The sequence below is a fragment of the Micromys minutus genome (assembly GCF_963924665.1).
Source record: "Micromys minutus genome assembly, chromosome: 19".
In the NCBI taxonomy this organism is placed as follows: domain Eukaryota; kingdom Metazoa; phylum Chordata; class Mammalia; order Rodentia; family Muridae; genus Micromys; species Micromys minutus.
In genome coordinates, this window is record NC_137954.1 from 17,452,648 (window position 1) to 17,479,702 (window position 27,055).

At 38.2% G+C, this 27,055-nt stretch overlaps 1 protein-coding gene across 1 annotated transcript in view; it reads left to right on the plus strand.

Annotated features, from left to right (window-relative positions):
* MAP2 (microtubule associated protein 2) overlaps positions 1-27,055 on the plus strand; it is a gene marked incomplete at its 3' end in the record, with an annotated part of 244,046 nt that overhangs the window by 155,911 nt on the left and 61,080 nt on the right. The window contains exon 3 of the mRNA XM_080932786.1: positions 11,842-11,915. The remainder of the gene's footprint in view (positions 1-11,841; positions 11,916-27,055) is intronic.

Below are 27,055 nucleotides of genomic sequence, written 5' to 3' on the forward strand. Positions count from 1 at the left end.
ACTTTCCTTATACAGCAGCTGGAACTTAATTGTTAGTATTGATGTCAAAATAGTCTGATGCTCTTGTCTCCCTGGCCTAGGCAAATGCCTGCTCTATCAAATCCCCTTATGCTGCTAAAGATTGACAGATGGCAACCAGCAGGTGGACTCTGGGCTATCAGCGACTGAAATGATTCCTTCCTTTGGCAAAACCCTTCTCAAAGACATTCTGTCTCCTAAAGATCTACCGAAGATATTGGGATGATAAGGAAGACTAGAGCTTTGCTGAAGCTTAGACCACACAGACAGACCTGAAGGGAGGAGTTCTGCTCTAGGTAGTTCCTGTCTCTGTAACAGAGAGCAGAGAAGTGTTACATGGTGATAATATCACACTTGAAGAGTGATGCTGACATTTCACAATGTTCAACAGTTTTCAAGATCTTCTCTGACTACATCTGTTTGTTTCACTTTTGCAAGAACTCAATAAAAAAAGTCTCATAATTAACTATGGCAACATTGGAGAATCACACGTTTAGAAGGTGTTGTGTTTATCAAAAGATAAAGAGAAGGGGGATATGTTTTGGTGGATGTGTGGTGAGGTATGAAGGAAGGGGTGCCTCAGTGGGCCCGTGGACCTGAGGGTCCAACCACACAATGGTATAGTAGAGAATAGAGTTTATTCAGGACATGGAGAGGGGAGGGGAGAGGGTAATAGAAGCAGAGAAAGGCAGAACTGGGGGGAGGGTTACAGAGAGACAGAGACAGAGAGAGACAGAGACAGAGAGAGAGAGAGAGAGAGAGAGAGAGAGAGAGAGAGAGAGAGAGGAGAGAAGTAAAAATAGGCTATGAGCACCTGGAGAGAAGGGGAAAGGAATGGAGAGAGAGGAAAGAAATGGGAAGAAAGTGGGAACAAGAAAGCAAGAGGAAGAGAGTGACGAGGGGGCAAACAGCCCCCTTTATAGTGAGTCAGGCATACCTGGCTGTTGCCTGACTCACTATAAGCTCTGTCCCTTTTGTGGGACAGAGCTTAGATGAAATGCTAAAAGAAGGCCTACCCTGAATCAGGATGCACAGCCACGAAATGATCAGTTGAAGTTTCAACACAGTTTGAAGTCTTTTCATTTCAAACACTAAACATAGTTAATTTCTACTCAGACACATCAAGAAAACTAAACCGCTGTCATTCACATTCACTTGATCTTTATTCACGTGCTTACAAATAAGAGAATTAAGCCAGAATGCCCTGTTGCTTATATTGCATTTACTCAATGTTAACTAGCGCCAAGCACATTCCACATTATACATTTCAGGTTCTCATGAGAGATGGTCACAGACTAGGTAACTGACCCTGTAGAAAGGTTTTCTATCATGGTTCTGAACTTTAGAATTGGGGCTAAGTTTTTCTGAAGACTATCCTACAAGTATGCAGGTGGCCACCTTCACACTGATTGCTATAGAGGAACAAACACTGGAAAATTTCTGGGGCTCATATTTTGTTTTATTTTTTGAGTTTATAATATAATTACCTTATTTCCACCTTTCCTTTCCCCTCTGCTAATCCTCCTGTGCACTCTACCTTGTTTTCCTTCAAATCCCAATCTCTTTCTCTTTGATTTTACATATATGTGTGTATGTTCCATATTCTTAAATATAGAAAGCAATTTGTCCCTTCTGTTTGTTACTTGCATATATGTTTTGAGAACTGAGCATTACATATGGATGTGCAATGGTTGTGTTCTTCCCTGGAGAAGACTTAATTTTTTTTTCAATCTCATTATTCCTTCAGTGCCTGTAGCTCTTTATCTAGGGCAATCTCAGAAGAAGATAAATATGCAAAAAGGGAGGATGATGAAGTAACAGTAAAGGTTTATGAAAAAAAGTCATAAGGACTGCTAGAGAGATGGCTCAGAGGTTAAGAGCACTGCCTGTTCTTCTAGAGGTCTTGAGTTCAGTCCCCAGCAACCACATGGTGGCTCACAACCATCTGTAATGGAATTTAATATCCTCTTCTAGCAGGCAGATGTATGTGCACTTAGAGCTATCATGCATTTTAAGTAAAAATATAAATCTTTAAAAAAAGAAAAAAATCATCAGGACTCATACTACTAACTACCTAAAAATATCTATATCATATGCAAGTTGGTTTATGAATATACATGGTTTAATGAAGTTTCCCATCTGAGCTGATAGTGCATGGTGCTCCCCTTAAGAGCCATAGACTATCTAACAAAATCCCCAACACCAAGCCTGAAAAGCATTCATTTGAGTTGTTGGTAGAGTTCCTTAAGAAACTCCCAAAATATTATTGGCTGCTTCTATTGGCTTCAGAGGGTAAAGGTAAGTCCCTATTCCTGAAGATACCATGGACTCTGGACACAGGTCCCAGTAGACCTGAGCTCAGACTAGTGTATCATTGAGAGTAGTAGGTCCTTTCTTAGTTAGCTTAATTCACCAGTTAAGATGTATAACTTCCCCGGGGCTAGTGCTACTCACATATTTGTCTTAGCAATTCAAAGAATGAAATTTATGGGCTACAAAAGATGAATTTCAGAAATAGATATTTTATAATACTACTTTTAAGTAAGCAAGAAAGGGCAAAGTTCTTATATAGCAGAGATTAGACTCTCTGGAAATGGCATATCATCGAGGGTCAATGCTTTAGATTTAATAAAATTTAACAGGGTTGGAAGCAGCTCTGGTGAACTGTTCAGTTCATTTCATAGGGAATCCAGATGCTTCTCAGTTTCATTCACCTCCCCAAGTATGGTTCCCAGGAAAATGGTGCTCACTTAGGGGTAAAGAGATCAGGGGTAAGGAGAAGCTCTTTCTGGCATCCCAGGCCTCTAGCCAGGGCACAATCAAACATATTTTGCCATAAATACTTCTGGCACTTGGTGACAATGGCAAGAATAAGCCCACTGAAAGGAACCAATAATGTATAAAACTTTCAGTCAAGGAAAAAAGAAAAGATTCATTCTTGGAACCTCTGCCCTAAACTACATAGCCAATTATTATCTGCTGTTCTCTTAAAGGACGGTAATGGTTGGAAGTCCTTCTCCAAGTTTCATGGCTTTGCTAGTAATCTAGTTGGCTAAATTTCTAGTACCAGGCATGATTTTCTTCTTATTGAGTGGGCATTTGAGTCCAGTTTGAGAGCTTTTGGTTACTGCCAGGTTATGCATGCCACTACTGCATTCTTAGCTTATTATGCCATGTTGTTCATTATTGTGGTTTACAGGTAATAGCTAGATAGGGCTGTTGGTTGCTTTGCTCCTTTGTAAGCTTCCATGACACTACTGGTTCCATGAAAGCCAGTCTTCAGGGAGAAGGCATTCAGGTAAGTTTCAACTCAGGGATATCTGGCCTGGCGTCTGAAATAAATGGTATCTTCAACAATAGGGACTTACCTTCTACTTCCTGAACCAAGTGAGGGCATTTAGCAGTAGCCTTTAATGTTTTGGGAGTCTCTTAGAAAAGCCTGAACATTTTATGGAATAGTTTGGAAAATATTGGAATTAGATCTTTTTTGAAGGTCTGCACTGAAACCATCTGGCCCTGGGTTTTTCTCTTTTTCTTTGGGCATGTGTGTGTGTGTGTGTGTGTGTGTGTGTGTGTGTGTGTGTGTGTGTGTGTGCACGTGTGTTGGGAAACTTCTAATGAGTGCTTCTATTTCTTGGAGGTTATGGGGTTTTTTTTCATGATTAATTTGATCCTGGTTTAACTTTGGTACCTGGTATCTGTCTAGAAAACTATCCATTTCATCCAGGTTTTCTAGATTTGTTAAGTATAGACTTTTGTAGTAGGACTGATTATTTTTTTGAATTTCCTCATTTTCTGTTATATCTCCCCTTTCCTTCCTGATTTTGTTAATTTGGATACTATCTCTGTGCCCTCTGGTTAGTTTGGCTAAGGCTTTCTATATCTTATTGACATTTTCAAAGAACCAGCTCCTAGTTTTGTTGATTCTTTATATAGTTCTCTTTGTTTCTACGTAGTTGATTTAACCCCTGAATTTCATTATTTTCTATAGCCTATTACTCTCAGGTGTACTTGCTTCTTTTTGTCTCAAAGTATTCCATAAAATAGAAACAGAAGGAACATTGCCCAATTCTTTCTATGGTAATAGAGCTACACTGATACCTAAACCATAAAAAGGCCCAACAAAGATCAAGAAATACAGAGCAATTTCCCTCATGTATATCAGTACAAAAATAATATAATTCTCACAAAATAAATCCGGGAATACATGCAGAATTACAGACAACAACTTGGAAGTAACTCAAGTCTCTCAGAGAATCCACCAAGAGTAGAGATTCTCCCTAAATTTTCTTCATTTTATTAAGTAAACATCAAATGTGGGACACAAGGAGCTTAATGCAGCATGCGGGGTTATCAGGTATTTAGAAGTGGTAGATTCCCTCTAAAGTGATTTCTACTGGTTTTATTAGGGCAGAGCTAACATCAAGGGTTTATTGAAACTCTCGAGTTTAGTCAATATAGCAGCACTCTGTGTTCTCATGGATGAAAAGAATGAGCCCCGAAGCCCCGATCTCAGTTGTCTGGATGAAAATTCCACCCTATGACCTCAAATAGCTTTAATTACCCTCCCCCATGACCTTTGTCTCCAGTTTGCATTGGAGGTTAGCATTCCAGTATTCAAATACTGAGCTGGGGAACTGATTCAGCCCAAGATATAAAGTAATGCATTGTCAGAGGCAAACTGGTGGGATGTTAGCATTATTGTCCATAATTATTGAAGGGGCAATTGGTAGATCTACAAAAGAACTAGTCTAAGAGGTGTTGAGCTTAACAGTAGATATTTGAAATAAGGTTGAAAAAAACAGGATGTAATTTCCACATAGAAACCTAAGAAACTCAACCTAAAGACCTGGGTTTTGTCCTTTTGAAAGAGGGGCTATAATGAAGACAGTGAAATCATTAGACAGGATCCTGACCAGGTAAGTTTTATGGTTTATGTGTGAATCTCCTCCAATACATTAAACCTCTTCCCAGTTTATTCTAATACCACAACATGCTGTCAATTTCCATTAATTGTATATTTTATAAAAAGTTAGAGTATTGTCTATTGCCAACAGGATAAAGGTGGCAAATATTGAGGATGTGGGGGGAAAATCTTTGGCATTGGTATGAATATAAATTAGTGCAGCCATTATGGGAAGCAGTATAGAGGATCCTAAAAAATAGAACTGTCCTGTGATCCCACTCTAACACTACCAGATATCTGTCAAAGAGCTTTTCTCACTGATATGTATATTATAGGACTATCCACACTAGCCAAACTATGGACTCCACCTATACTCATCATCTGATGAATAAATTAGCTGAAATACATATTTACAATGAAATTATCTCCATGTATAGATAAAAAGGAAATTCCATTATTTGTGATGATATGGATAAACCAAAGCAACGTTATGTTAAATGAAATAAGTCAGGCACATATGGATAGATACACAATGATCTTACTCATGTAGAATCTAAAACTGTTGATCTCATGAAAGTATTATAGTAATCTGTGTTTTCAAGGGGCTGGGGAATGACAGGGAGTTACTGAGACATTAAAAAAAAACAGACCACATAATGTTTTGTAGGAGAGAAAAATTTGAGGATTTATTAAGAAACATAGTAACATTAGTTAACAATAATGTATTGTATGCTCCCCACAAAAACTTAATAATTTTTTATTAAGTGAGTAAATTAATGTTCTCACCACAAAAATGGCAGTGTGAGTAATGTATAAACATGTACGTGAATGTATGATTAGTTTAGTCACCTAATTTATATAACAGCACATATTCCAATCATTTATTTTATATAATAACTACACATAATTTTATATTTAAAATAGACAAATAGAATAAAATATCTTATACCCGTATGGAAATTAGAAACAAATGAACAGATGGCGTTCTCTCAAGTAAGAAAGCATTGCATTTCTTCAGACAAATTCTTATCCTGGGCAGAAAATTGCAATGAGTTATATAAATAGAGTAGAATGCTGACATGTGTGCCTCATTTCTGCTCAAGGTACTGAAAATCACGGTATCAGTTCATGTTTTATTATACACACACCCACAGTAAGGGTCCAAATATGTTAGCAATTTAGGAAACATGGAAGTTTTAAGTTTACTTTATGGAATGTTTCCATTGCATATCAAGCCTTTACAAGAAGAAATGACCCAGAAAGTAACTGCTGGATCATCACGATGCATTATTTGTCCTGGGAATTGAGGTGTGTTCTATTCACAGAACAGCCATGTATCCTCAACTGCCAACATATGAGCAAAGCCCCATGCTTCCCGCTTACATATGAGATGTACTTTATGTCTTTTGCTCACTGAAACACTATAGAATCAGTGTTCCACTCCCCAAATACCCCCTTGCCCATTCTGTGTACTTCCAAAAGCCTGTATGTCACAAGAAAATGTTATCCAGAGAGCATCGTTTGTACATTAAAGAGAAGGGTCTGGAAGAGTCCTCTATCCATCAAAGTGTGTGCAAACTGAAAACTAACCTTAATTCTCAGACTGTATAAAGATGGGCTTGTCTCACTAATCCAATCCTTGATACTTCACCTTGTACATTATTATATTCAATCCTTGATACTTCACCTTGTACATTATTATATTGAGATACTTTGGACAAACATAAATCGTTTCCCCTAAGGCAGCTTAACCCAGCTTTTAGCAGTAGCCAGGAATGCACAGTTTGAGAATTAGACCACACCATGCCTATTAGCCATTGTATCCAAAGGCTGTACTCAGAGGAAGACCATGTGTTTGTGAACAAGGATTTTGTTAATAGTTTTTATGTTTTTCAAGTATATATATGACATAACTTACATTCCTTCCAAAGGTGTTTGAAAAACAGCCTTCACAAAAGCACCAAAAGAGATGTTTCTCAATCGTTGACAACTTTTTGACCCAGCATACTTCCTTGTACTTACAGATGTCTAGATAATAAGTGATTTTAAACATATTAGGAAATAGAAATGGTTTAGTAGCTCTTTAGACTACGCGACAATGTTGACTGCTGCTTATCTGTTTAAAAACTTCTTGATGTAGGAGAGGTTTTCTCTAGTAGGTCAGCGGTCCAGTCGTCCATTAGCTGAAATTCTTACACTTTTCACTAGTGCACTGAGTTATAGGAACTGTTCAGAACTGTTGCGGTAAATATTAAAAAGTGGCTTAACCTTTTATCCTGCGCTTTGCCGGCTCCTGAGGAGCCATCTGGCATTACAGGGAGTTCTAACTTGGCGCTCTATGCCACCTCTAAGAACTCGGGCGGAGTTCACTCCACCACCCCTGCTGCTTCTGTCCTGAGTGAATATGACTAACCCTGTGTGTTCCTCCTTCACTGCCCAGTAGAGATATGATTCACATCCATTAACTCATCAAAGAGGTTTATATAACAAATTCTCAATCCACAAAACCTTCTACACAATAAGCTTACAACTAATGGACAAAGACACAAATTGCCCATCTATATGAGATAAATTAGACCCATAGAAACCCTTGGAAATAATCATGACAATCTCATCAAGCTAGAGATGCACCAAGAGAAACATACACATCGGCTTCCTTGTTGCCTTCGGGATCTTCTCCTCCCCCCTCTTCTGTTCCTCCAACCTCTTTCTCTGCTTACCTTTCCAATGTCCAATCATGTATCGCTTTAACATAAACCTACACAAAACCACATCCAGCAGACTGATGGGTGGGAAATGGTTCTGTTGTTCATTTAGAAGCTGACAGAGCACCTAATGCTAGTTGTTGTGATTGCCATGAATTTTCAGCAGCCCCACTCAGTACCCCAGGAACTTCAACCATCTCTGTTTTGGTAGTCTGAAAAAATCTATCATAACAGAAAATGAATTGACTTAGTGATACTTGCTGTGGAAGCTATTTCAAGGGCAAATGAGGAGTAAAACTTAATTTAAGATGGAAGGTTTTATCAAAAGATACATCCTCGAGAAACAGCTTACCTTGGCTTTTTTTTCCCCATGATATTCTAATTTCTCATTTTACTTCAATGTTATGTGTGGCATATAACTCAAACATAAGCCTATGAATTAATTTAGGGAACTGAAGAAATGGCTAACCTGGCACTTGTTTTTTCCACAAGCTTGAGGACCTGAGTTTAATTCCAAGCAACCATGTTTTTTTAAAAAAAAAAAAAAGATGTATTAGTCACTTTTCTTTTAATGTGATAAAATAAACAACTTAAAGGAGAAAGGGGTTTATTTTGTCTTATAGAAGATTTGAACCCATTGTGCCATTATTGCAGAGAAGGCATAGCAACAGGCAAAGAAGGCATCACTGAAGAAAGAGGAAAAAGCCTAGCTGAGTCAATCAGCACCAGGCTCAGTATCAGGAGCCTGAAGCTGAAGGACCACATTTTCATCCATATACAGGAAGGAGAGAGAGAGAGAGACCGAAAGAGAGAGACAGAGAGAGAGACAGAGAGACAGAGAGAGACAGAGAGACAGAGAGACAGAGAGATTGTTTAGACTATTATACTCCCATTGCCTATCCCCAGAGACTTTCTTCACCAAGCCTTTACCTCCTAAAAGATGTATAACATCCCCAAACATCCTAATCATCTGGAAACTACATGCTTAAATGTATGTGGAGTATATCTCACTCAAACCACACCACTAAACCCAAGTGTCAGTGTGATCACAAGAGGATCCTTGGGGCTTTCATGGCAGTGAGTCCCGCTGAATTAGTGAGCACCAGGCTCAATGAGAGACCCTGTCTCAAAAGATACTCTTCAGAGAAATTTAGAAAGACATTTGGACCACTAGCCACCATGCACTTGTGTATGTGGGGAGACACATAAGCGCCCTCCTAGACATGAATGCACTCACAAGAAACACACTTATGCTAACACTGAGCAGGTCTTTACTTATCTTAGACTCCTTCAGAAATTTAGAATATACTTTGCCGTTTGATGCCAAGTAAAGCATGCACCCTCTTCACCACCTTGTGCAGACTAGCTCTTACACGTTCATTGTTAGCCTGTTGACTTTCTCAGGTCAGCCATGATCCTCAACAGTATCCCCATCCATCCCTCACAGCTCCTGGCAGAAGCAAACCCAACAGAAGTAATGGGGCAAACAAGAGGCAGAGCTGCAGCCGAGTGGATGTCAGTTTGTTCGAGAAACTGAATATCCTGATTGATAAGTGTGCTTGGTGTTTCTAGCAAATTGAAATCTGTCATGGGTGGAGTTAGACTTCTGGGAAGAGCCACAAGCCTTTGTGCTTATGATGGTCCTTCAGCAGAGACCTAGATCCAAACCCACTGGGATCCAAGAGCTGGTTCACAGATAGAGGTTTAGCCACTTTCTATGTGTATTCACACATTTTCTTTTGTATAACAAAACCCCAACAAAAGTAGAAATTACAGGTATACAGAGTATACTGGGGCCAGTGAGTTTCTTAATAATCACTTAACCCTTTGGTCAGTAATTCCCCATTTCCTTTGGGATGGTGTTGGCTCTTTATGAGTTAAGAAATTATGAATTGAAATCCTACTTTCATATGTAGCTACCAAGTTCAGTTTTGGAAGGATTAAGAGAATAGTCTTTAACAATGTCAATATTGCTCACATTGTGAACGTGCACTTTCCTATTGTCTGTTGCAACACCTTTGCTCAAAGGGCAAACACACACCTGCTGAGTTCTGTCACTGCAGCATCAAAGCAGCCCTTCTCTTCCCCTGAATGAATGGAAATGCCTCAGTGCTAACAACACTGCACTTGGACAGAGATGACAGTAGGGTGCAGCTGTCCTGTGAACTGCAACTGCTAGATTTTGCTCTAGAGAGTTCTTTTCATGTCCTTGTTACAAGAGTAAAAGACACACACACACACACACACACACACACACACACACACACACGTATTCCTTTGATTTTTATTTTTGTTTCCAAACCAGCCTAGAAGCTGGGAATGGTGGTATGCTTGCTATCCCTGAACTCTTGAGGCAGAGACAGTCAGATTTCTGTGAGTTCCAAGCCTGTCCCCACATAGTGGGTTCTGGGAAAGCCAGAAAGCCAGGGTTATACAGAGAGACCCTATCTCAAACAAACAAACAAACAAGATAAACAAGAAAAACAAAAACTAAAAGGGAAAACCAGAAAGCCAGGGTTATACAGAGAGACTCTATCTCAAACAAACAAACAAACAAACAAACAAGAAAAACGAAAACTAAAAGGGTCTATCTAATCATTTATTTGTAATCATTTAAGTAGTCTAAAATTATTACATATACTACTCTACATGATAGATAGATAGATGATAGATAGATAGATAGATAGATAGATAGATAGATAGATGATAGATAGATAGGTAGGTAGGTAGGTAGGTAGGTAGATAGATAGATAGATAGATAGATAGATAGATAGATAGATAGATAGATAGATAGATGGATGTTAGATAATAGATAGTTGATGGATGTGTAAAAATGTTTACTAAAACTTTTGCACACAACTTTTTGTCTTCAAGGTAATCCAGATATTTCTTAAAAGAAACAAAAAGCAGTGTGCCAAGATTTTAGTAGTCATTCTTGCTAAAATAATTACTGAACTGCTATAAGGGGGGGGGGGGGATTCTACCATGTTTTTATCGGTACTAGGACTTGCTTTATCACTGTATAGATGATATGTTTAATTACCCACCAAAAGATATACTTGCTTTTATACCTTGTTAGTGTTCATAAATCAAAAGAGCTAATAATAATAAAAAAAAAACAAAACACTCAATACAATCAACATTTGTTGCTTCAGATCACTCTTGTCACCTCTTGTCTTTATGTGAATTAACTGTTTAAAGATCCAGAAAGGGACAGGGTTGATATTTCAGTGGTGGAACATTTGTCTAGTAAGCCTAAGGCCCTACATTTGATCTCTGGTACCATAATCAAAACAAAACATTCCAGAACAGACAAAAGAAGAACCAGTTCATGCATTTCTTCTTCTTGAATTTCCTTCTGGATTCTAAAGCTGTGTTGAGAGTATCTATTGGGATCTCATAGTTTTATATGATAGCATGTCTTCCTTGGATATGGCATGGGGTGTATTCTACTGAAATGAACATATATCAGTCCTGGGAAAAATTCATAAATACACACAGCTTTACAAACCCAATGTGGAAGAGCTGGAATCGACAGGGGTTTGCACACTGTACATTTTTTGTGGTGTCACCCATGATGAAGGTGGTAGCACCAGGACAGTTGTAAGGTATAAAGTAAGCCTAAAGCTTTTCTGTGATGCTGTTCATCTCCTGGAACCACTGTAGTGGGAATGTTCCATATGACCCTTGGTGGCATTTTTTTTTTTCAGCAGAATTCAGAGTGACTTTTAGGTTTTGGAATGTCAAAATAAATATAGGACTCTATGGAAAAGATTTAATTAGTTATTTAACAAAATCCCTCTCCATCCTGTGCTTCATAAAGTCAATGCAGACTGGGCTGGAGGCCCAGTCTTCTTTAAAGCTTGCTGCATATAATTAACAATTATGAATATATTCTTTGGGGAAATCACACAATCTTCTACTATTTATTAGCTGAGAACAAGTTATAATTTTACTCTTCCTTGGATGTTACCCTTAAGAATCATTTTTAATGTGCACTAAAAGGATATGAAAGGCATTCAGTAGTTTGTACACTCGCTGCTCATGCTTGAGACAGTGCCTAGCAGGTCACAGATAAATATTAGGAAACCGATCTTGGAGTCTCATGATTTCCCAAATTCAAAAGAGAAAACCTATAAGTGGTTTCACATTGATATAATTAGCATGTGTGGGTCAGAAATTTGCTCATGAAATTTCTTTTTATTTTAACAGAAAGAAGCCAGAACATTCCACCAGCCCTTTGAGAATACACCGTAACAAACGTCGCTACTTTAGAACTTCCTTGAGTAGGTAAAAGGCCTAATTCTCTCTACCATAAAAAATGACCCACCCTATGAAAAACACTTCACTTCTTTGCTGACCATAGTTTTATTTGTTTTTCCTTTAATTTTAAATTAAATGCAAACTTATTTTTTAAGGAAGAAATGCCATTTTGATTTTCACAGCTAATAGACTGGGAATTAAAAAAAAAAAAACCTTCTTCAGAGTTGGTAAACTGGCTAAATGAAAATATATTGCTTTGAAATGAGGATTGAACCAAACCCCTCTCTTCTGCTATGGCTAACCATAACAATATTTCCTCTGATCCTGTCATGTCCTGGGCATGTGCCTGCATGACTTTATGTAAATTAATGAATTTACTTCCTACATCAGCTCTGTGTGGCAGGTAATAGATGATTTTACATAGGGGCCTGAGACAAAGGGACAAGAGGCGGCCAAAACTCTGCACATGGGAGAAAGAAGCCTAAAACTGTGCACATAGGAGAAAGAAAGTGCCCAGCCTCAGTGGTGATACAGGGATAGTTACCTAAGGAGGAAATGCCTAGGAAGCAGATTCCCCCCCCCCATGTTTTACGTAAATTTACATCAGAAGAGAACATTTGACAAAAATGCAGGAAATGCAAAGCAGGTACAGTTTTCTTGAATATGTTCACCTGTCACATATCCAGTAAGTGCAGGGACAAAGCCGTGAGCACTGTGGGTCAGTGCACACTTTTCCCACAGAGAAACTTTCAAATAAAGGCAGAATAAAATTATGCAGAGATTGCAAGGGAGTGATGGCTCATTCCAGAAAACGCATTTTGAGTTTAAGTTTGACTTGTTTTTTATTAAAGGTGTTGTACCACTTATAACTGGCCACATCAATGTTTACATCATTGCTTTCATTAATTCGAGAGTTTAGTTTGGAGTGAAAATTTGATAATGTTTTCATTGCAAAAGGCTAACAAGTCGCAAATACTGAAGCCCTGCACATAGACTAAACAGCTACTCACTATCTGAAGGTTGTTTTTTTTTTTTTTTTTTTTTTTTTTTTTTTGTTTTTTTAATAAACCATGACAGGAGGAAAAGCACTCTACTTTCTTCTCACGTCCCTGCTTTCTTCCTAGTGAGGATCTGATTTGTAAAGTCCACACTGTCCTCTGTGTGTTTCACCACGTGTCACACAAACACAGCACAGTTGCATCGATATTCCAAGTGTCACTCTACAGATGTGGCATTTATAAGTCACCTTCACTTGGTTGTATTCAGATGCAGGCATTTTGGCACATGGAGGTCCATTTGGCTCACATTCCCGCTGTTACCATGGTTACTGCGTTACATATTACTCTCTGGTGCTTATTATTACATCTGAATATCTTACAGCACTTTGAAGATTCAGTGCTAGCAGAGCTTTAGCATGTCTTATAAAACGTATTTGCCATTTGTGTATAAGGGAGCTGATGCTCTCTGTATGTGAGACCATGTCAAGCCGCTTTGTGCCTCATTTTTCCAGCTAGAAATACATCTTTTAATTGGTATATAATGATTTTGCTACTCTATTGGAACCCATGATTTTCACAGTTTCACCATAATAATATAATCAACACAGGTTTTATTTCTCCATAGGTGAAATTCTGACTATTCCCAAACATTATATAAATGCTACAAATAAAATTTGAAATACTAAAGAAAAATGCATTTTGGGAGATCTGTGTTATTTGATTACATTTCCTTAAAAATTAATTACATGAGGAGTTTTAGTAAAAATTCTTTTTAATTATTTTCTGACACTACAGTTAATTCTAAAATTTGCTTATGTGTAGTTTATCCCACTGTATTTTTAGATTTTTTGTGTATATTGGAGGCTTTTGTTTTAAAAAAACAAGAAGAAATATTATTTATCAAAAATGATATCTTGGAAAATATGAAGATTCATCCAGGGCATCTACAAAAGTAACCATTTATGTGGACATTTTATTTAGATATGTTACTCAGTACCACATGATCACCTTTTACATCATTAACTTCTCCAAGCGAAGGATTATACAGACTGGAGTAACCACAGTGAAAATGTTTCATAATTATCATTCTTTGAAATTATTCACTAATGGTGCCGAGTACCATATTGTGTAAACTTTGAAATTAAATATTTCCAATCTAACACATGTAATCTCAAATGTAAAGGTAGCTCTTTGTCTCTGAAGTTCATTCTGTGATTCCTGTGAAGTCAGCAACTCTTTTCACACAAAGCTCACTGGATATCACAGTACACTGTTAATCACGCTGAAAATCAGCTTTGCTCTAGCCGTCAACCACCTGTTACAGGCATATGGCTCGACATCTCTAAGCCGCGCAGAGAAGCATTACAGTGCGTACAATTGATCAAATATTAGGTGACTGTCATTGTCGTCGTTTGCACCATACGAGATCATCTCAACATTGTGTCCTCCCTCTGATGGCAGAAACTATATCTTGTTCTGTCCTTTGTCACCAGCACCTAGGCCACCACTGCTCAGGTAAGCTCTCCTTTGCTAGAGGATAGACTAGGTATACAAGGGTTCCTAGAGAACATTGCAGGTAGATGCTTTGCCCACAGAATACCCACTATGCACATCAGCAATGGTTGGCACCTCTTAAAGGATTCATTTATTTGTCTTCACAGAAACTATTGCTTTCTCGGTGCTTAGGAACTTTCCTGGTTTCCATTCATAATTTTTCTGATTTTATAGTATTTTGGAAAAAAAAAAAAAAACTTGGTTGCTTTTTTTGTCATCTCAGATCTTAATGTATGATACAAAAACTTCCAAAACAACATAGACAAGTTAGGAATAAACTACCCATATGAACATAAAGAGAATATTTGAAGTCTAAAAATATTGTAATCTACCACAATTCAACATAACTTAGATTGTACATTCATCAAAACACTTATATCATTTGTTTATTTATAGCTGGAGGGAGTTTATCTTTTGAGAATTATTTTGTGTAAGTGGATGAGGATTTTTAGTTTAACACTATCCAGAGGAGCTGTACTTGATGACTATTTATACTGTTGGGAACACTTGGCAACAGAAAGATAAACAGAATGACCACAATGTGCCAACCAGCCTCTAACAAAAAGAGGATGGCAACCTGGTATTCCTTCCGTCTTCTCTGAAAATTAATGCCTTGGCGTGCACTGATCACTGCCTCCCGAAGATTGTCTATGCATTATATAGAGACAATTTATGAGATGCATTATGCATTCTAAAAATAAATTTGATTGGTAGCTTTAGGATGTCAGATGGTGCTTTGGCAAAAGCCTATTCTACTCTGTGCCAGGAGCTCTTGATCAACCTGATGCCCAGGTCTTCTGGCTCTTATTGATCAAGAGCTAAGCCTTGGTGAGCTTTTTAAAGAAGGACCAGTACTTAGTTATCTGGGGACAGGGAAAAGGAGAGTTGCCCACATCCTCTGGCAGGAGTTAAAATAACTATGACAGTCCTCCTACTTAACAGGCTGAGTCACTAGAACATTCTTCTGCTTCCTCAGCAGATTGTTTGGGCTGGAGTTCTGGAGGCAGAGGTGGGAACCACCTGCTATAAAAGACTGCTGTGATTAAGGATTGTCTTTTAACAGTTTGGCCAAATAGAAACAGGAAAAGAAAACATTTGGTACTGACAAGCACCTATTCTAATGTTTGAATACAAGAATAGTGGTCCAAGATAGCTGAGAAGATTCAGTTGAGTATAAATGCTTAGCATCATACTTAACAACTTGAGTTCCATTTCCAGGACAGAAGCAGAAAACCAACTCTTTCAAGTTGTCTACTGACTTTCACTCACACGGTGAGGAACCTGAGTGTACATACACACACACACACACACACACACACACACACACGAGTATACACGAACACACAAATAAATGAATGAACAAACAAACAATAAGTTAATCAATGGTAACCTAGTCATGCTCAGTATCCAGCTAATTGGCTTTAAGGATAAGTCATTTAAAGAGGGAAGCTAGTTATAGAACCTTTAACAATTTGGTCCTGCTGGAAATCTGTATTCAGAAGACATTTGTTGTCCAATAGTGGTAACCTTGTCTCAACCAATGTAAATCCTGGGTTGCAATGAGTAAGAATGCACTTTCGCTTAAACAAAATGATTGTTACAGGCTTCTCAGCAGACTTTTATTAGAATGCTTTTGTTACCAAAAAGGTGCACAAAGTTTATTTTGACTCATCCTTCCGGTCTCAGGTGTAGGCCCCTACCTCACAGGGTCACATGACAGTCCTGCCATTACATGGAAGAGTCAACATATGTATCAACTGGTCTCTCTTCCACCTCTCACTAAACAACTAGTAATTCTGTTACATGGCCTCTACCTCTATAAAACCTTATCTAATTCTAACTATATCCTCTACTAAATCTTTGGAGGTTTGTTTTTTTTTTTTGTTTTGTTTTGTTTTGCTTTGTTTTTGTTAGTTTCTTCTCTTAAAACCTTGCAATGGGATAAAAATCTCAATATATGAACTCCTAAGAAATGCAATCTATAACTAACCTATGGCATACTTCACAATCCAAGGGCAGCAGGTAAGGAAATGGCCATCATGTGAGTTTAAGGCAGTCGCCGATGAATATGAGCTGAGACCCTGGCGCCCTTCCACTTCATCTCTCTCTACAAGCTTTGATTCCACATGATTGTCAATAACTCTTCTTTTACATAAAGACAAGTTTCTCTTACTGCTTTTCACCCAGGCATGGGTCAGCAGCTTGCTTCTCCTCCAGTGCCAGGTTTATGCAGTGTTTCCTTGTCAATTTTTAAACACCTCAACTTTAACCGAATAAGCCATGACCACTAAAATAGATTAGATATGTACATAGTTGTCAAGATCCTACACCTGTGGGTGGACAAAAGAAGAGAACTCACTGCAGAAAGACATGACGATACACTAACACCTCCAAACCAACTAAAATACCTGGATGAAATCCATTGGCTCTCTTCCCCTTATTTCCTATGATGTCTCCCCATTTTTACATTTATAACTAGCATATACATTACTGTATTGAGTGTCCCATATCCAATAGATATTCCAAAGCTGTGTGAGGACTTGCAGGATTCTGAGATAGTTTTGTCTGCCCTCTTCTTGCTACTTGGAAGAGAAGGTAGAACTTTTTGAGATTAAAGGGAGTACGCACACCAAGAAACCAGATGAAGAGAGAGATGAAAAACTTGGGGATATTGGAAAATAGGCAAGTACCTCAAGGGAGTGTCTCCCAAGCACTTAGTATTTCATCTTCAACTCTACTCATTCCTGCAAAAATAAAAGTCCCTGAAGATATCCTCACTTGGCCCTCGGAATGAAGGATGGGCTGGATAGACTTAGCAGAAGGGCGGGAGGTATGCACATGTTTATTATAGGTGTGTGTATGTTCACAGGCTGATCTATTTCAATAAATATCGTTGCAAAAAAAAAGCCACATTGCTAGAAAACTTAGTACTCATGTCGCTGAGATTAGGGAATACTCAACTCAAAGTTCTGTGGTGATTCAAACTAATTACAATCCAGGACAGTGTCTTCTGAGGAACTTTGTAGCCCACCCTTCAGCTATTGCTCCAGAGTTCCAGTTATGTCCTCAGACTCTACATTGCTGTCCTCTGTCGCTGTGGTGGGTTTGTACCCTTTTTGCACCCCAGGCGTCTATTGCTGGGCACAAAACCATGGAGAACAATGTGGGACATAGTGCCTGTGGCCCCAGTGCTTGGGAGGAGTTATGAGGATTGTCAGTTGCTCAATGCCAACCTGGCAGTCTTGTGTCAAAATCAAAACAAAGCATCCCCCTTCTCATTGCTCACTGGAGCAATTTTTCAGTCCATATTGTCTGACTTTAGGGTAACTCCTGTGCAGGGCACATGTTTTCACTGAAATGCACAAACATTTTCAATCAGTCTATTTTTCACTAGAAAGGAAAAAATATTGTACAGTTATAGTCTACCAGGACCCAGACTCCTGCCATTAGTGGTTTTGCTTCATCGTCATCTATAATTAACTACTGAGAAGGCAGAGACCAAGGAGAAGCACAAGGCCAGTGGACCACATTCCTCAGTCATCTTGGCAAAAAAAAAGGGGGGGGTGGCATTCTGCCTAATGCTCAGGATAAAGAAGAAAATGGTTCTGTGAACTGCTAGTAAACTATCTGAGGTTCTAGTAGAAATTTGTGAAATCATTATCTTTGTATACATAGGTCAAATAGCTTAAATTGTGCCAAAACCAGATGTCTGTCATACCATAGAAATTATGGATCATAATTCCTATATTATGTGAAAATAGTAAATGTAGTAGGTCAATCCATCTATCAAAGTTAATTCTTACGCCACTGCACAGATATGTTTCTTTTAAAAACATGTTCTTTATATAAGTAGTATTTTCAAAATCTATATTGCTCTTCATCAGAAGAAGATGTCATGAGAGGAACTCAAACAGCCCGAACCTGGAAGCAGGTGGTGATTCAGAAGCCATGGAGGAGTGCTGCTTGCTGGTTTGCTCCTCATGGCTTGCTCAGCATGCTTTTTTATAAAACCCAAGACAATTAGTTGGCCCCACCCACAGTGGATTAGGCCCTCCCCAGTCAGTCACTGATTAAGAAAAATTCCCTACAGCTGGATCTTACAGAGACATTTTCTCAATTGCAGTTCTTTCCCTCTTTTCAGATAACTATCTTGTGTCAAGTTGACATAAAACTATCCAGCACAGAATTATTTCAGTGTTGTATAAAAGCAGCTTATTTGCTAATTAATTCTTTCACAGCATGTTACTTTCCTGTGACTGTAGACTGCTGGGGGGGTGGGCTTATGATTAACTGCTACTGCTTCACACTCAGGGTGTGATCACTGGTTATTTCTTGACAGCTCATTTTCCCCCTTCGAGAGTTGAGGGCACTTTAACCACATACACCATGGCACCAGAGAGCATTTCAAATAAACCCCAAGAGAGCTAGTGAGTTGCTAAGTAGATGAGGGAAGACAAACCGGTGCTTCAAACTGTGAGAAGTTTGAGAAGCAATGAGTAAAAACCACAGGACTGGAAGGTGGAGGCAGATGCTTTCTGGGTGTGTCTGTCAAATCTTCTGAGAAGCGAAATGATGTATCTAGCCGAGATAATTTCCTTTAATCTTTTCTAGTCCCTTTGCTCCCACCTGCACTGGTGTTTAATGAATAGCAAAGATTCCAGTTGTGCTCAGTAATTACCCCAGAAGGCAGTTTGATTCAGAGGCAGTTGTCACCTCTGTAAGAGAAACTGAGAACTCACTAAAGCGAATACTTCAGTGAGCGGGTGCCAGAGCCTGAGTCATTTCAATGTACCGTGAGCAGAGCATGAGGCGAGACCCAGTAGTAATCCATCCTGAATGAAGAGCAAAGGGCAAAACAATACAAATGAGCTTTTCAGTGACATGGTGCCGCACATCTGACTCCTTGATAGAGAGAGCAGTGTTTGGTTACATCTTGATGGGTTACTCCTTGGGGACATACATTTACAATTGCGGTGAGACTTATTTTGGAAATAAGAAATTTCAAGGAATCTTTGTTGACAAACCAAGAGGAATTTTCAAGTTACAGTGTCATATACACATGTACATACAAATGTTGTGTACACATACAAAATGGATTGTTTGTGTATGAAAATATTGCTCTTAGAGCAAAGCATAAGGACAGGCACAGTTTAAAAAAAACAGCAAACTCGCATGCATTTATGAAAATAATTAATAGTCATGGTAGAATGGACCGTTCATAATATAGAATATTTGTGAACAGCTGGGGATAAAGCATTAACATAGTCACAAGATTCAATTCCCAGTCCTGCAAACAAAAGCAAAATAAAAACATTAGCTGAAATGTTTATGGATAGAAAAAAAAAAACATGTTTGCCCCTATTCTCTCCACACTAACTTTAGATTATGGGAAGTCTATTCTTCAGCTAATGAGCCTGGCTTGAGCATCCTCCACTTTCTCTGATGCCTCCTTAGCAGTCTGTCATCAGAATTCCCATCACGTATCATGGGATCACTAACCTCAAGGGTCCCCCAAATGAACTCTTGGTTCCTTGCAAAAGAAGATTTAGGCAGCAGGAGAGAAGTGTTGTAACCCAAGCATGAGGACTTGAGTTCAGTTGCACAACACCCAGGAAAAAGCAGGCCTTTTTTTTGTCAAAGGTTTCTGTCACAAATCATATCACTTAACCAACCTCACCTGTCAACTTTCTCTCCCCACTTCATCTTGTCATTAAAAACCCAACATTCCTCTGCTTCCTCACAGGTAGGCAACTGATGAAATGTTGACATTGATTGAGGTTAATAAAAAGTAAATTGGACATTTTGAGTCTGTTAAAAAAAAAATAACGTATTTCTTTTTTATGTTGTTCCTTTCTAGAACTCTAGGAAGTATTTGTTACTTTCTAGAAGTATACATTATTTTCATTTTATATGTCCTTATTCTGTTTGGGGGTGTTTATTGTAGTGTTAGGTTCTAATTCCAGGGCACTAAGCTTGAGTAGGAAATTACTCTACCATAGGACAATATCCTAAACCCATCAGATGTGATTTTATTAAATATTGTCACATCTATGCCTACAATTAAATTGGATGTTCCGTATAAGGTGGGAATTGTCTGCAAAGAAACTAATTGCACTGTTGTTTTTTTTTTTTTTTTTTTACTTGAAAATATTTCATCTCATAACCCTGGACTAATTATATACATTTCAGGCCTTTGTGGGTTCAAGAATTTTTGGTCACATTCTGTCGCTTCAGAAGGTTGGCAGAATGCAAGTAGCCAGCCATAAAAATTGACCTTGTTTCTAGAACTCACTCCAGGACACAAAGACATGTCTGTTCAAAGAGGGAATTCAAGCTGTATGTGAAGGCTGACCCATTTGGATCTAACCTGAGTTGTGAGGGAATTCCAAATGATTGGGATTTTATAAGCCTCCTTTCAGGCCAGACTCACTGATGTAGTAAACAGGGCAAATTTCAACTTAGCTCCCAATCCCTTGGAGTCCCCGTTACAGGCAACAGCAAGCACACCACAGCACATCGTCTGCCCCAAATCCAAATCCAGTGAGAAAGAAAAGAACTTGGTGTTTTATACAGCTCAAACTTTACTTTTACATGATTTGTACGTTACCTTTTTCGAAGACAGTATCTGATATAAGCAGCTGGGTTTAACTCGTCATCAGTGCCATGGTTTTGTATCTATTAAAATGTATATAATATAAATAGTGTATTCTACAGTTATTTGTTTGGTAAAGTGACTTGGAAGACTGATATTTCTTTGGCCACTGTTTTTTCTCCACTACTGTATTTATTGTGGTTGAACTCTTCAGACTTGCTGTCTTCCTCAATTGACTGTGAGCTGTTTGTGGAGAGACTCTATATCTCTTTTTTTATTGGTTATTTTATTTATTTACATTTCAAATGTTATCTCCTTCCTGGTTTCCCCTCTGAAAAACCTCCTATTCCACATCCCTCCCCCTACCCAGCCACCCACCGGCTCCTGCCTCCTCACCCTGGCATTCTGGACTGTGGGCCATTGAGCCTTTACAGGACCAAGGGCCTCTCATCCCACCAATGTTCAAGAATTTGTCAATCAGTGTCTTTCAAAGAAAGATGCATCTCCATGGCCACTGAGTTGTCTCCTAGTTTGCTGACAACCTCTATTTCCTTGTTCCAAGGCCTTACTATTTAAATTCAGTTTTCAGCACGTCTGTCACCATGAAGGTCTATTCTCCTCTCACATCTGAAAATAAGTGATGTTCAAAATAACCTCATCAGACTTACATGGAACAACAAATTTTAACATTCCATTGCTCATTTAAAAAGAAGATTTTCTATAGCATATCTCAGTGAAGCAGAGATCATTGCAACATTGTATGTGGCTTATAATAGTAAAAGAAATACCTTTCAGTACATTGTGAAAGATGGTGTTTTACTCTCTTCTCATGAAAGCATCTCAATAATTTATGTAGTTAGATAATAAACAAATAAAAATTAAGACATTAGTTATAAGAAAATTTTGTAAAAGATCTATATAATAGATTATCATAAGAGAGGCTTTTCTAATTAATAAACACCATTAGTTTATTTCCTCATGAAGAATCCAGCCCATTTCAATCCCAAGCAGATGGTGATAATTCAGGTCCACATGCCCTTTTCCCACAGCAACTATCCTAAGAGCATCTTCAGGCTTAGGTATGTCTTCTTCTGGTTTACATTTCATTGGGTCATTATCAGACCAATCATTCTAAATAATAAAGCTGAATAATCTACACCCTACTTCTTCATTTCTCACAGAGGCTGAAGGCCTTCAGGACTGTAGGGAACATTCCGTGCTTTACATTTGTCCCGTATTTATTCATCAGTAGACGGCTCTGCTTGAGCCTCCTTTGTGCTGTGTGTGCAAAGATGCACAGACCAGGTGCTATGTGTGCAGAGATGACTTAAACACAGCCTTCCTTTCTGCAGCTCACAGCCTTGTGGGGGAGACAGATAGGCCAGTGAAGAACTAGTATAATGAGAGTATTGGGGAAAGTGACCATTGGAGTGTCTTTACAATAATTGATTATGTCTTAAGTTTTTAAAAGCAAAGCTCAGTGTGTGGGGGTGGGGGTTTGGAAATTATATTTCTTCCTTTAACGTTCATGAGCTTTCTTCTGCTAAGTCCTATTCATGCTCTACATTCATATGCTGCCTCTCATGAGAAGTGCTGTCAAAAAAGTCATCTATGAACCACTAATCCCCTACACCCAACCTCCCTGACAGCATATACCAAGTTGTATATTCTTGTTGGTTTTTCTGCAACCTCCTATAGCAGGATCTTGTCAAGTATGTTTGCAAGTCCCAGATACACTAAGCCTTTTCCTTTAATGTTTTAAAGAGTAAACTAATTGTTTGATGAATTAGAGTTGTGATTTTAGTTAGATACCTTAGCATTTTGCAGTCTACCCTCCCAAATACTGTACAATAATTGTTTTTGTAATGTTGAGGACAGAATGGCATTCCACATTTGCTTAATCACATGCACTTTCAAAGACTATATGAATTTTAAACCATGCACACAACATGTGCTGTGACGGATGGTGGTCTGCCTCTGGTCATATCTACTAGACATGAAATAGGATTTGCACCTCAACATGTTTGCATTGGATGGTAGCAACATTAGGAGATGACCAGTGCCTTCCCCTGGTGTGGAGCTCAGATTTCGAGAGCCAAAGGGTCCTCATCCCATGGTGATGTAACACTTATGGCCTTTAAATGTTCTTTGGAGTATCTGTAATTCTACACAATTTTCATCAGATATGTACCCAGAGGAGATTTGATTTCACAGTATTTTGTTAGATGATACTCAACAAAATCTGAAAGTCCTTAGATCACAACCGAGGCTAGGTATCTTTAAAACAGAAGAATCTATTTTCAAAATCCAATTTACAATTTACTTCTCAAGCTTTGTTTCCTGATCCTTAGAGTTATGCTCATTTAAAAACATTAACTAGGCTCTGATGATTGAACTTCTCCCTTATCAGTAATAGCATAGAGGTTAAATTTTATCTGTTCATTGCTTCAGAAGATCATCAGTTATGAAACTAACCTTCAGGTTGGATGCCATGTGTAAACTGACATATTTAGCAAGTAGTAGGACCATGATTCAATCTCAGTTTTCAGTTGAAGATCTATTACTTAACTCCTTCTCTAGCATCTAAGTACAAATCCTTAGATACCATTAGGAGAGCTGGGGTACTAGAATATATCATTTAATAAGTACATATTTCTAATAGGTACTTGATCTTCTGTGTATATGATATGTAAAAGGACCTAGATATATTACACAGTTGTGAAATACGTGTTGCATACCAAAGTCACAGTAGAACAGTCCTGTTTCAGTTTGGAGGGATGGGCTACACTGCATGGTGAGGCAGCATTTAGTGAGCATTTCCAGCCTGCTTGGGATTATGACTCACTTGTATCGTTCAGGTTTAACAATAACTTCACACTAGGAAGTTTTGTATTCTGTGTCTGTCATCATCAGAGTTAATGTCTTCTGTGCCCACTAACTTTCTTTATACTAATTTCTAATTAGCACGGTGTGTGGGGAAGAGTGAGTCAGTCACCTGGGAAGATTGTACGTACTCTACACTCAGCCTGAGAAAATCAGGACCAACCTGAAGCAAACACAGGTTTTTCCAGCTTCGCTTTTCTCATGTCATTATGAAAATTACCTTTGATTTTACATGGAGGACAGAGGGTAGCAGTTTGGAGTTTTAAGTCACTTTTTACCAAATACTTAAGCTTAGAAACACCCTCAGCATACACAAAGATACAGGATACTCTTAGTGATTTAACCAAGCATCTGTCGTGTGGTTCTGAGAGAGGAGATAAGAGTCCAAAACATAGTTGAGCCTCCATAAAAGGAGAAACAATATTCATTTGCTTAATTATGTTATGAAACTGGTTGTTTGGTTCTATTGTTCACCTCTAGATAAGTAGCATCACACAATTATATACTCTCTGTTTTAATTGAACTTCATGCTTTATATGATGATAGGGTAGAAGGTCTCAAAGAAAACACCCTAGAACTACCTGTGCCAAGGACACGATAGAAATTGAGACCTGTCTGTCTGACACACAATAACATTTTCCTTTAGACTTGCCAAGCTTTTCCTTTTGCCAGTTTTTGACAGTACTGAATGATGCCTTCTAATAACTACAATTGGTGATTAAATGTTTTGCGATCTTTCCAAAGACAAATTAAATCCAAGGACAAGCAGCGAAGTTTGTGATTGTGTGGTATTCCTAAGAGAAAAGTTCCGCTTCACTTCAACACTTTGAGCATGTGCATCTGAATTGTCTAGATAAGTTCACCATTATCCTCCACACATTTACATCTAGAACCACCTCACATTTGTCTCCAAAGCCACTGATCGGTAAAGAAAACTAAGCAACTATACTTTAATAAACCATTAGCAGATGCTAGGAATTAGGCAAAGGTAAACACTCTTAAGAGCAGTTTGAAAATGTTCATAGTCTGATCATCATTTTGTAACATGAAATTGTTGTCTTGTCATAAGAAAGGGACAATTTTAAAAAGAACATTCCTTCAAGACATTTCTGCCTCTTTCAAGTAGAATTAAATACAAGGGGGAAAGTGACCTTGTTCCTTGTAAAGTAGAATAAAAGTGTTTTCTGTCATGATTAGACTCTGTCAACTTATCAAAAGAGTCCTGGAAAAAGGACATAAACGACACAAGATTTCTTTGTAAGAATAGTCATGTGAACTCCCAATATATGTGGCTTCAGCCTTTACTTAAGTCACTCTGAAGTGATGTTTCTGGTCTGTATTTCTTGCCCCTTGCTGCTCTTTCCCGAAGTAACCGTCTTGTCTGAAAACACCAGTCTTCAACTTTTATCACAGTTACCAGTTAAAAGAAGATTTGGTTCCTAATACACTTTGTATATATGAATAGAAGCTTAACAAGCAACTATCTCAAAAAAATTACACCTTGAAACAAAATATTAGATGGTAATGTGACAATAATTATGTCCTTCTGATATAACTTGTACTTGACGTCAGAGAAGGTTTGATAAATATTACCAATCAGTCATAATAAGGAATGAATAGCAACCACTTAGAACTGCAGAGTGAGCTCCTGACGAGGGGAATATTGGAAAGGTGCAGATTTCCTGGTAGACTACAAACTATCAGAAATAAGCAAAATGTAGGATATTTCATTTCTAAACTTCAATACAAGTTATCTCATTGTGGAGATTCTTACTACCTGCTTCAGTGGTATATGAAAACACAATATTTAAACAGTAGTTTCTTACCTTTGGAGACAGGCTTTTGGATTGCCTGTGGTCAGCTCTAATAGTTTTTCCTCACAAACACAAAAACATGAATTCTTTTACACATCTAGGCTGATACCCAAGCCAACTGCTCAAGTTTTGAAACAGACTATAAAAACATATATAAAAATTGGAAGATGTGCTTTTTTTTTTGAAGATGTGTTTAAATATAAGATGAGGATAATCTGGTAAAAAAAAAAATAATATGGTAAAACATCTGTTAAGTGGAAGCACTGATAATGAACAAACGTAACTAACCATAAGCTACAAAATTAATGTGTCAGATTTTTAAAAACTCTAAGTAACTGAAAATTGGGATACGGATGCCCTGAAGTTGTGACTTACTTTTGCCTATAGTTTTTATGATTGTCATTGAGTTACTTCCTTGATACCCTAATTTGGATTCTCTTGCTGTGATAAAGCACTGAACAAAAGCAACTTGTGGTGGAAAGGTGTTGCTTCACCTTATAGTCAGTCTATCATCAAGGAAAGTGAAAGCAGGACTTAAAGGCTGAGTCAGATGGAAGTAGAAATCATGGGGGGATGCTGCCTACTAGTTTGATCCACCTTTGTTGCTCTGCTTCCTTTCTTACACAGCACAGCTCTACCTACCGCAAGGGTAGGACTGTTTACCATGATCTTGGCACGCCTCCATCATTTACGAGTCAAGAAGTTGTTCCACAGACAGACCCACAGGTCAGCTTTACAAGGGCAATTTCTCAACTAAAGTCCCATCTTTCCAAGTTCGTCAAGTTGACAGTCAAGATTTGCCGTTGGGAGACTACCCTTGTCAATGTACCACAAAAATGAAAATGTGATCCCAAAACTTTCATTAGAAATTTACTTAAAGTGATTCATCCTATGAGTGGCATTTTAATAACCAGTTGTGGATATAAGTGAGCATGGTCCAATAGTGTTTCCTTTGATGTAAGAAGCTTTTCTCTCACAGCAGCAACACCCACTTCCATTCATACTTCCTGCTACAGAAGTATCAGCACACTTAATAGGTTAGACTACATACACCTCAGAGGAACCTGAAGTTTGTCTTGTAGTCAAGTAATGCTTCATAGGCAAGGTCTTTAATTTACTTGTGACTGTTGGATGAAGAGAAATCAGTGTGCTTAGGTAGCTCTCCCTCCAAAATTAGTTTTCATTCATTTCTTAATCCAAAATTTAAATGATTAAACTCTCAGGAATTTATTTTGTGAATACTTAACCCCTGAAGAAGAGATTATATCAATCTTTGAGGCAGAGGATCACTAAGAAGCACACTGTTGGTTCAGTTATTGGTT